This window comes from Hyaena hyaena, unplaced genomic scaffold, assembly GCF_003009895.1.
Source record: "Hyaena hyaena isolate Hyena2069 unplaced genomic scaffold, ASM300989v1 scaffold_603, whole genome shotgun sequence".
Classification (NCBI taxonomy): Eukaryota; Metazoa; Chordata; class Mammalia; order Carnivora; family Hyaenidae; genus Hyaena; species Hyaena hyaena.
Genome location: NW_024081235.1, coordinates 372,401 through 384,338, shown reverse-complemented (window position 1 = coordinate 384,338; position 11,938 = coordinate 372,401).

Sequence of the window (11,938 nt, the reverse complement as noted above, 5' to 3'; positions counted from 1 at the left end):
CTAGTTTAAAATGGGAATGTTCTCCACTCATCAGTTAAAAGACAGAGACTCTCACCTTGGAGGTTTTTTTTAAAAAAGGTTGAAGAGCAACAACAAATATAGCCACACTATTCACAATAAATTCTCGAAAATGTGAAAACACAAGTTGGAAATAAAAAGCTAAAAAATATTAAAGAGGCTGTCTTTTTTCCATTGGATACTGTTTCCTGCTTTGTCAAAGACTAGTTGGCCATACATTTGTGGATCCAATTCTGAGTTCTCAACTCTATTCCATTGGTCTATGTGTCTGTTTTTGTGCCAATACCATACTGTCTTGATGATGACAGCTTTGTAGTAGAGGCTGAAGTCTGGGATGGTGATACCTCCCATTTTAGTTTTCTTCTTCAGTATTACTTTGGCTATTCGGGGTCTTTTGTGATTCCATATAAATTTTAGGATAGTTTGTTCTAGTGTTGAGAAGTATGCTGGTGCAATTTTAATTGGGCTTGCATTGAATGTGTAGATTGCTTTGGGTAGTAATGACATTTTGACTATATTTATTCTTCCAATCCATGAGCATGGAATGTGTAACAGATGGTGCTGGGAGACCTGGACAGCAACATGCAGAAGAATGAAACTAGATCATTTTCTCACACCATGCACAAAAATGAACTCTAAATGGATAAAGGACCTGAACATGAGACAGGAAGCCATCAAAACCCTAGAGGAGAAAGAGGAAACAACCTCCTTGACCTCAACTGCAGCAATTTCTTACTTGACACATTCCCAAAAGCAAGAGAATCAAGAGCAAAAATGATCTATTGGGACCTCATCAAGATAAAAAGCTTCTGCACAGCAAAGGAAAAAATCCATAAAACTAATAGGCAACCAACAGAATGGGAAAAAATAGTTGCAAATGACATATCAGATAAAGGGCTAGTATCCAAAATGTATCAGGAACTCACCAAACTCCACACCTGAAAAACAAACAACCCAGTGAAGAAATGGGCAGAAGACATGAACAGACACTTCTCCAAAGAAGACATCCAGATGGCCAACAGACACATGAAACAATGCTCAGCATCTCTCCTCATCAGGGAAATACAAATCAAAACCACACTGAGATACCACCTCACGCCAGTCAGAGTGGCTAAAATGAGCCAATCAGAGAACTCTAGATGCTGGCGAGGCTGTGGAGGAATGGGCACCCTCCTACACTGTTGGGGGGGAATGTAAGCTGGTGCAGCCCCTCTGGAAAACAGTGTGGAGGTTCCTCAAAAAATTAACACTAGAACTGCCCTATGACCCAGCAATAGCACTGCTAGGAATTTACCCAAGGGACACAGGAGTGCTGATGCCTAGGGGCACATGGACCCCAATGTTCACAGCAGCACTCGCAACAATAGCCAAAACATGGAGAGAGCCTAAGTGTCCATCAACGGATGAATGGGTCAAGAAGATGTGGTTTATCTATACGATGGAATACTCCATGGCAATGAGAAACAATGAAATCTGGCCTGTGTAGCAACGTGGATGAACCTTGAGGGTGTTATGCTGAGCGAAATAAGTCAGGCAGAGAAGGACAGACACCATATGTTTGCACGTATAGGAGGATTAGGGGGAACTTAACGGAGGACCGTGGGGGAGAAGAAGGGGGACAATAGTTGGGGAAAGGGAGGGAGGCAAACCATGAGAGACTCTTGAATGCTGAGAACAAACTGAGGGCAGATGGGGGTGTGGGGGAGGGGAAGGGGGAGATGGGCATGGAGGAGGGCACTTGTGGGGATGAGCACTGGGTGTTATATGGAAACCAACTTGACAATAAACTATTTATTTAAAAAAAGCTAAAAAATGTGTATCAGCTAATTAATAAATAAGAAAGCCAGCCCACCTGTATCATTATCAGAAAAAAAAAAGCATAGAAAATACAGAATTTAAAGCAGTGGACATTATTAAGGGTAAATAGGGCATTATTGTTTTCATAATGACATGCAAAATCTAAAATTATTTGCATCTAATAATAATTTAACATCACAATTTTTTTTTTAAGTTCATTTGTTATTTTGAGAGAGAGAGAGAGCAGGGAAGAGGCAGAGAGAAAGGGAGAGAGAGAATTCCAAGCAGGCTCCACACTGTCAGGACAGAGCCCGATGTGGGACTTGATCTCACGAACCATGAAATCACCACCTGAGCGAGATCAAGAGTTGACACGTAACCAACTGAGCCACCCAGGAGCCCTAGCATCACAATTTATAGAAGAGAAATTTGAAAAATTCTAGCAGAAATGAACAAGTCTAGAATCCTAGTCCTTCATATTACAATATACCACATAATTATTATACATTATATTATATATTATTTGCCTTATCTTCTATACTTTTCTGTGGGCCTGAAATAACTCATAACAAAACAATGATGACCGCTTCCCAAAGAAAGTTTGTCTCAGGAGGGGCGGGCGCCTTGGGGCCACGCCCTGGCGAGATGGAGGCGTCTGAGACCCTCCCCGGTGGAAGCTACCAGGCTCCAGATCTTCAGCCCGTCCAGTCCGCAGCTCAACGCTTTTCTTCCTTTAACTGAAAGCTGCTTTTTATTTCCTTCTTTTCATGCAAAGCTGCCTTGAAATACAAGGAAAAGCCTCCATTCCTATTCTCCCACTCAACATTCTCCATCAACGCAGAGGGATTCCCTCCCCCGTGGGGGCAGGAGGGACCTGAGTAAACCTCCTGGGGGCTGGGAAACAGGAAGATCAAACCATTTCCTCCATTCCCAGCAAGAGAAAAGAAGAGAATGAACAAATTCACACTTTTCTCTTTTTTGCCTGCCAGAAAACAGGTTCCTGGTTTCAACTAGGCTTGTGTCCTTGAAATTCAGTTCTCACCCCATCGCCAGGAGCTAAAAAACAAACTTTTAAATGATTTCTCTCTTATCGTATTATCATTTTGTAAACAACAGCATGATTGCAGGTGTGATGCAGAGGCTCACCACACACATTTCTGGAAGGGGAGGCCGGGCCCTCATTGTTGAGCCAGACTCAACGCCCGGCCCATGACCACAGGGCCTTTGCGAGGGACGCAGCTTTCCTACAGGAAGGCTCATCCTGACGTTACTTGTAACAGCTGCAGACATACTGTGTATTATCTGGTGTGAACCCCACTCACAACTACTCAGATTTCCTGTCTGTAACACTCTTCGGGTTTTTCAAAAACCAAATTCAATTTAAATTATAAAATCATGTTTATTATAAAAGTACATAAAGTGAAGAGATTTTAAGAGAATATGGAAATCATTTGCAATAACATGAATGCTAAGAGACAGTCACTATAGATGTATTTCTTATGTATGTTTATCTACATCTTGAACCGTCTTCAAACCTGTTTGTCTCCCTCACAGAATTGGTAGGCTGCTCGTCAGGGCCGTTCGTGCACAGCAAGCATCTCATCCTTCCGGCCACCGCGAGGCCGCTCTTCCTACCCGCGGTGAAGGTGGGCGTGGCTGGACGTCAGTGAGTTTGGCAGGAGGTGAGGTCTGTCGCTTTCAGAAAGAAAGATTCACAGCCCGATGCAATGACCATATTCCCTTCCTTCTGTGGGGGAGACTATGGAAGGTATAAAGCTTAATTTCTAAAAATGGGGCAGAGGAAAGACTGAGAATCCCTGAGCTCACCGTGATCTCTAGCAGGACTTCCTAACGCCCTAGGTAAGGTGTCAGCAGCGGGTGTCCCCACTGACTTTCGCTGGACACATACATGATACACATAAGAGCACAAAGAAACTCCTGTAGTGACATGCCACTAAGATGTGGGGCTTGTTTGTTACCCAGCATATCTAGCTCATCCTGACCACGATGGCTGGAAATACATCATGTTTCTGGATCATCAGATATACTTTTTAGAAAATATGCTTCCTATGTACCTGCAGCTCCACAAGACTGTTCATCGTTTTCCTGCCTGTTTGGTAGCAGTTAGGACTGTCCTGTAAGCAGGCGGCAGTGTGCCTCCCTTGGTCCTTTCTCTAAAGCCAATCCTCCCTTCAGTCATCCACCTGTTGATGCCTGTGGTCCTCTCGGACCCACAGCTCCTTTTCCTGTGATGACTGGGCTAGGACCAGGAGAAGACCAAACTCAACGAGACTAGATTTAAGGATGACAACTAAGAACAGCAGGGCCCCACCTAAGATGTCCTGTGGGCCGAGGGACCACACCCACGGCTGCCAGCCCGAGAGTTCCCAGCTCTTCAGCGGCGTGAGCGGCCCCCTCGCTCAGCCAGCAGGGCAGGAGGGCGTCCAGAGCCGGCACGCCGTGAGCATCTGCAGGGGCCAAGCGCATCCCACCTACCAGCCCCCTGGTCATGCGCTGAGTCCCCACCCACGGGACTGAGTCCCAGAGACGGGGGGGAGAAAAGGCCGGCTGCCCCGGACCACCCCGCATCTACCTTGTCTCCCAAGTCGCTTCATAAGCGGCTGCCGGCCCTCCGAGCAGTGTTCATGTCCGATCGTCGAGAAAACGTGTAATGACAAAGTGTTAGCCAGTCTGCGTGCTCATGACATGACATGACACCCACACACGTCTGGGGAAGGTCGGGGACCTGGTGGATCCCCGGCTGACGGGCGGGGGTGGGGGCGGGGAACCGCGAGGCGCACCAGTGTGCCCAGCCCGGAGGTCCACACGCTCAGGGGCTGCCTTTGTGTGTTATCGCCGGCTCCGCACGCGCCCTGCCCCCAGCCCCTGCTCACAGCCCCCCTCCCCCCCCACCTGCCGAGGGCCCAGCCGAGGGAGGGTGGCAACAACGTCTGCGGGCGACCCAAAGCCTGAGCGAGTCTGGGTTTTCCAAACCCAAGGCAGGTGTCACTCACAGGCGAACGGCCCCTGGGGTCCACGGTCACCTAACCTGGGCACGGAGGAGATTAAATCGGTCCCCTAGCCTAGGAGCATCCGTCATGTCACGATGAGCAGGACTCTACTTGCTTCCCACAGGCTCCTGGGCCATGCGGACCGCCATCGGGGGGGTCAGGGCTGGGACCAGGGTCAGGGTCAGGGCGAGCGTCAGGACCAGGCCAGAGCTGGGGTGTCAGGGCCACGGCTATGGTCAGGGCCAGGGCAGGGCTGGGATCGGGGTCAGGGCCAGGGTCAAGGCCTGGGCTAGGGCCAAGCTCAGGGTTGAGACCTGAGTCAGGGTCAGATTTAGGACCAGGTGTAGAGTTGGAGAGGAGGAGAAGGAGGTTCAGAGCCCAGTGTGTGCGGGGTCGACGGAAACACCGGTCAGGTCGGGTACACGGGTGGGCCATCCAGCTGAGCCAGGAGAAAGTGTTGGGTGCGCACGTGCCCAGGGCCGTTCGGGTGACGCCAGCGCCCACCGACCTGCCCACAGAGCAGGCTCGCCAGCAGCAAATGTCACCAAAGGGAGGAGGTCGCCTGGCGAGTAGTGACCTCTCCCAGCAGCCGCTGCTTGTCTGTTAGGAAGATACAGAAAGACACGTCTTTGCTGACCTGAGTCTCAAGCAAGAACCCGATTTATGCTGTTTGTCTTCCTTCATCAATGACCCTGAGAATGTACAGCGATCGTAGGAAGTTCAAGCATTGAACGTGCGTCAATGCTGAGGCAGCTTTGAGGGTTCCCAGGGCACCAGCGTATTTTTCCTTCAAGGATGTGGCCTGGCAACACAGTGGCCGCGGGGAGTCCGGGGCGGCCACGGCGGGTCCTGTACCAGGTCCCCCCCGCGCTGGGCGGCAAGCGCCGGTGGGCACGTCCTTCCCGCTCTCCCGGACCCCGTGGGGCGGGCGCCAGCTCACTGCTCTCCCAGCGCGTCTGTGTTTTCACTTCACCGCGCTCAACAGAGATCGGCCAACTGCTGCGCCGCCGGTCGTCAGGGCCATCTCTGTGCGCCATACGTGGTCTGAACAGAAGAATGGCTTTCCACTCGCCCTTCCCGGAGACACGGCATCTGAATAAAGCCCTGCTGGAGGGCCCGGCAGAGACAGCTGCCATTGTCTCCAATCACTCGTGTTCTGAGTCCGAAGGGCAGGTGACCCCCGCGCCTCGCGTTCACGGCCAAGTGCATGGGAGCCTTGGTCCACGTTGTAGCTCGGCCGCCCCACCTCTGCCTGCCCTCCGCCCTCCTCTCCTTAGACTTGCACGTGTGGGAGGGAGAAACCTTGGCGGCCTTCCTCGCACGATGCGCGACTTTGAAAGCACAGCGCCGTCTGAGTCACGGCTGATGGAAATGGAGTTCGCGTTAGCCAGGAACCGCGAGCCCCGGTGGGAGGTCACCCGCGTCAGTTCAGAACGATTTCCCCGGGGCCATGCGGGTCACCAGGCTGCAGAGACACCTCCCGCGCTCAGGAGTGTTGGGACGATCTCCGAGCTGCAGGCTGCTTGCTCTGTCCCGCCGCGTCCCGGCTCTGGACACACACGGGGCAGGAAGCAGCGGGCCACCCACGCTCGTCAGCCCATCTAACGTCCCCGCAAGACGCGGGCAGCCCCTGACGCCGCCGTCCCCCCGAGTCACGGCCCATCTGCAGGTGGCCCCGGGCTGTCCCACTGGCTCTGCTCCTCTGGAACCGCGTGGAGGACGGGGAACAAGGCTTGCCAGCCACGCCCGCCGGGCAGGTCCGGCCCAAGGCCGTAAGTCCAGGCACAAGTCAAGAATGGCATTTACAGTTTTTTAGTTTCTGTTTCAAATGATAAGGAGGGAGACACAGAGGGCACGGTGCACGTAACTCAGCATTGGTCTCCTTGGACCTCTCAGCCCGTGAAGCCTTGTTTTTCCTACTTAAACCCGGCCCCGGGGTCATTCACCTGCGGGGACAGGACGGCTGCGTCTTTCCAAGTTGAACGTGCTGATCCCATTTGATTTCCTGACCCAACTGGCCTGGACTGTCTTACTCTTTTAAGAGATTGAAAAGATCAAAAGAAGAATAATATTTCTTGACGGTTAAAACTTGTAAGAAAAACTCAGATTTTAGGGTTCAGAAAGAAGGTTTTCTTGGAGCACGGCCTCGGCCCTCGGGCTGGTTGTGCTCACGTCTCGGGGACGGACGACACCTGTCAACGGCAGACGGGAATGACCGGGGACCCGAGGGCCACCCCGTGGGTGCCCAGGAGTCTCACGGCAGAACAGAAGCCGAGGTCAGGGCCGTCCTCACGAGCGCCACGGCTTCCACGGGGACAGCTGAGCTGCCTCCTTCCCTGCGCGTCCGTCCCTACACAGCATGACCGCACGGCGCAAATGCCGTCCGACCAGAAAACCTCCGGTTGAGGACCCGACCCACAGGAGCCACACGGCAGGGGGTTTACAGAACAGCAGCATTTACGAGGTGGGAACGCAGCAAATATTCCATGTGTTCTGAGCCCTGTCGGTGTGTGAGGGCCGTCCCGATGGGAACTATGATCATCGTCCTCCCCTCCCGCCTCCCACCCTGCTCCAGACCCACTCTGGGGGGGGGCCAGGGGGCTGCAGGAGGGGGGCGGGGTCCTGCAGGCCCAGGGCAGGCCGTGTTTGCCCTCGAGAGGCGTCCCTGGGATGTCGAGGGTGTCGGGGGAGGAGGGACGTGAGGGACCCCAGGGAGGTCTCTAGCTCCCTTGGGCCAGACGGAGCTGGTGGTACAGGCACCACACTCGTCCCACCCGCTGTGGAGGCTCGGGAGGCGGGTAAATGAAGAGCATCTTGTTTTCTAGTAGCAAACGTGTCAAAGTCCTCGGGGAAAACTGCCCATGGCTGCTGGCACCCCCGTGAGCCCCAAGTTGGGGCGGCGCAACGGCACCCGGAGCCCCAGGTCCACTCTGGACCCTTCCCCCACGCTGGGGGCCCCTCACGGCCAGAACCCGAGAGCTGGGGGCCCCTCAGGACGGCTTCTGTCCCGACATGTCTCTTGGCGGCGCTGAGGCTGAGGGACGCCTGCGCCTGACCATCCCCTGCACGCAGGAAGGTGGAGTCCACGCGAGGGCCCCCGTGGCCCGGAGGCGGCTGGGGCTGGGCAGGCCTGCCACGCTGGGTTCCCTGGGAAGGGACTCAGGAGGGAGGTGGCCGGGCTCAGGGCCAGCGCTGCGGCAGGGTGGGGGGCAGCCCACTGGTGGTGGACGGGCCCAGCCGCCAGCTCCCTGGACCGTCACCCCGAGAGGGAGACACGCAGCCTCCTCGCCGCTGTCCCCACGGCGCAGACCGCCGGGTCCGGTACCAGCGGGGCCTGAGGTCACATGCAGGCTGCTTACAGGTGGCGAAGGGGGACGGCAGGTGGACCTACAGTCTACGAGCTGCCCCAGGCATTTGCGGGAGGACAGGAGGCTCACTCTCTCTGCAGCTGGTGCAGAGCCCCGGGCGGCAAAGTTGTGCGGAAATCAGGGGCTCATCCGAACCAGGCTGCGAGTGATGCCGAATAAACACAAGGTAACACTCAGGTCAGCCTCATTGACAGGCTCCTTGGGGTGTCCCGGGACTCCCGCACTGAGCTGGGCACTGGGTGCTGGGCGCTGAGCCGTGCGGTCCCTGGGGCGAAGGCCGCCACCCATCTGTGGGCACAGCCAGGCTCCTCTGCCACCCACTCTGTGTCCCTGGACAGCACGAACCCCCACGGGCAGAAGTCCGGGCTTCCAAGGCTCTGTCTGCACATCCGCTCCAGGAACATCCGGGCCCCCAGAGCTCTGGGCCTCGGAGGCCGGCCTCCTGCTCACCGCTTGCCCCGGGGGGGTGTACGGGGTGGGGGGGGAGTGCTGCATCCCAGGAGGGGCCGGAGGCACTGCCCCGGCCCCACGGTCAGAGCGAGGCCCCACCTGCCATGGGGGATGAGATTCTCTTTTGTCCTAACGCACAGCAAGCTGGGCCGCGGGAGCCTGAGAGCGACCCCAGGCGCACCCCATCCGGCACAGCCCTGGAGGCTCGCACCCCCACCAAAGAGCCTCCCGCAGGCGGGCCCCCTCCGGACACCTTCAGGAGGCGTGGACACGGCCCACGTGGCAGGAGACCCTCCGCACTGTCGCAGGTGTCCCTCCCGAGGTGGGGAGACACGGCGCCCCAGCCGAGCGGCCACGGACAAGGGACGTGCCTGGAGCCTCACGTGTAACACAGGAACAGTGACCTCCTCTGAGCCGTGGGATCCGTGGACGTGAAGAGGAGAGAAAGAAGGTTTGGACCCAGCCAGGCACACCTGCCCTTCCGAGCAGCCCCCGAGAGCCGGGCTCGGCCGGGCGCTGGGGTCCTGGGCAGGCATGACTGTCAGTGAGGGTCCCCCCCACCCCCCCACGGAGAGCTGTTATTGGTCCCGCTGGCCTCTCTTCTTCCCGCCGACAGGCGTCCATGCCGGGGAGCCCTGCTTTCCACGTGTGGACAGGCCTGCAGGGGCCAGGACGCTGGTGAGCCTCCAAGGCCACATGGGGCTCAGCTGGTAAAGGGGGGAGGACTCACAGGAAGAGCCCGCAGAGGGAACAAAGGGGCAGGGAGTAGAAGGTGCAAGAATGTTCCGGAAGCTGCATCAGTCTGGCAGGACGCAGTGTGGGTGCAGCTCTCATCTCCGGGAAGTCAGCCCAGGGCCGGGACGGAGGCAGCGAGCGGCGGGGGTGCCCTGGGGGACGCGGGAGGGACCAGGCGTGCTCCCCGGAGGACCTGGTGGCAAGGACGGCAGCTCCGGCCATTGACCCCGGTCCCACGTGGCTCAAGCTTTGTTTAAAGCCACTTTCAAGGAACAAATTCTGGCTGCCGGAAAAAGAAAGTTTAAAGTGCGGGAGTTGTGGATGTTTGCCTTTCTCCACTTCCCGCCTTCCTCCTCCTCCGGCCAAAACCGCCCACATCAGCACTCCCTAAAATTCCTCCTTGACCGCCCTGCCACTCCCCAAAATTCCACTCAGAGCAGCTGCTAAAAATCCGTATTTTTCTTTCTGCTCTTAAACGCGGCTCGGCTCAGCTGTGGCCACACACCCCAAGGTCACACTCTGCCTGCCCCTCCCACGAGCCGGGCCACAGGGCCTAGGTCTCCACCCCCGCCCCCCCCAGCAGGCTTCCCCAGACACGTTCTCCTGTGCTCCTGGCTCTGAGGGTCCCAAACAAGACACAGCCCGGGGGCGCTCTTCAAGAAAAAGAATAAAAACACGGCACATGGGTACGAATGAGAAAAAGCATTTAGAATAGAAATCACGGGGCATCAGAACTATTGAAGAGCTGGGAGAGGCCAGAAGCATAATAAGAGGAAAACTATCGCTTTTGCTGGTGCTCGGGAGTGCTCCCTGCGCAGAGCCGCAGGTGCCCCAGCCCCTCTCTGCATTAGCGCCTTTCTCCTCCGCGCGGCCAGAGCGCTTCTCGCCTGACCGCGTCCCGGGTGGGGGGCCCTGCGCGGCGCCGGCCCAGGTCCCCGGGCCCCCCAGCCCCGCCTGGCGGGCACCCCGCAGCCACGGCGCTCACCCTCGGTGGCGGCAGAGCAGCCCGGGAAGCTCTTCGGGGCCCGGCTGTGCGGGTGTGAGGAATTGCGGGCGTGCCGGTGCGCCGGTGCGCAAGTGTGCAGGTGTGCAGGTGCGCCGGTGCGCAGGTGTGCAGGTGTGCGAGCCCTGGCCCAACCCGGAGGCCGTCTCTGGGACTCTGGCGTCCGCAGTTCACGGCCCAAACCTGGGACCCTGCCCTGTTTCCCGGAGCCAAGAGGAAGGTACCCTCACCGGGTCCATCCCGTGAGCCTGGGTCCTGGGCAAGAGCCCCGCTCGGTGTCCCCTCGCCCTGCGAGTCCAGGCAGGCGGGCTGGGTCCTCCAGTGGCCCGTGCTCCCCCCCCCCCCCACGCACAGCATCCGCAGGCAGCCCCGCCTCTGCCCTGAAGGGCTTACCTGGGGGGCAGCCTCTGACCAAGACAGGCTGGGGGCTTCTCTTCAGGCTGAGTTTGCAAGTAAATACTTGCTCACGTAGAACAGACGATAAACTTGAACGCAGGCGACATTCCTAAATATGCTTTTACTCACACTCACCTGCGCAGATGCCCCCGCTTAACCACCAGTTGCCTTAGCGATTTTTCTGCCGCTCAGCGGTGCCGTCAGTACATTTCAGCACAAATCGCAGGTGGGATTTTGCATTCGGATCCCTTCCAGGGATGGAGACCCGTGGTCTGATCCTCAGGCCCCGAACTCCCGCTCTGGGCCTGCCACGTGATCGTGGGGGTCGCCAGCCCGCACCCATTTATCAGGAGGCCACCCCTCCTAAGTCGAGGAGGATCTAACGTCCATTTCCTGGGGCCGCAGTACCGCAGACCAGGGGTTTGACCACCCTGCGCTCTCGCACAGGCCTCGGGGCCGCGAGTCTGGGATCCAGGGTCCCGGAGGCTGCGAGTCCGGGATGCACGTGTCCACAGGGACCAATGCCCAGGCCTTGCTGGGGGCCCACAGTAGGGGTTCCAAAGGAAAGGGGGCACTCAGGTGTTGCTGCATCACCTCTAAACTGACAAGTGAAGTCACTCACTCACACACACGCACGCACACACACACACACACCCTAGACCTTCTCTCCAGGGAACAAAAGAAGGGTACACAGGAAGGTCACAGTCACCTGCCCTTCCCGCCCTCTGGCACCTGAAGTCCCAGCCCTGGAATCTAGCCCCGGCACAGACCCCCCTGGAGGGGCTGGGCCCCCTCGGGCAGGACACCGCCAGGTCACAACCGGGTCTCGGCCCCTCGAGGCAGGTAAACGTGCTTCCTCACAGGTTCCCTGCTTGCCGGGCAGGGATGGGGTGAGAGAGAACAGGCAGCCACTGGTGTTCTGGGAGGGGTCTCCGGGGTCTGCAGCGCCCCCGGGAACCCAGAGCCCTGCCCGCAACGCAGGAGCACTGAGGGAGGAGCACGGAGCCACACGGAGTCTTCCCACAGACTGCCTTCCCCACCCTCCGGGCCACACCTCCATCAGCCCTCCCCTGCTCCGTCTCTGTCTCTTCGTCTCCTTGTCTCTGTCTCTGTCCCTCCCCGTCTCTGTCGCTCCCGCCCTCCGCCCCCCAGCCCCCCCG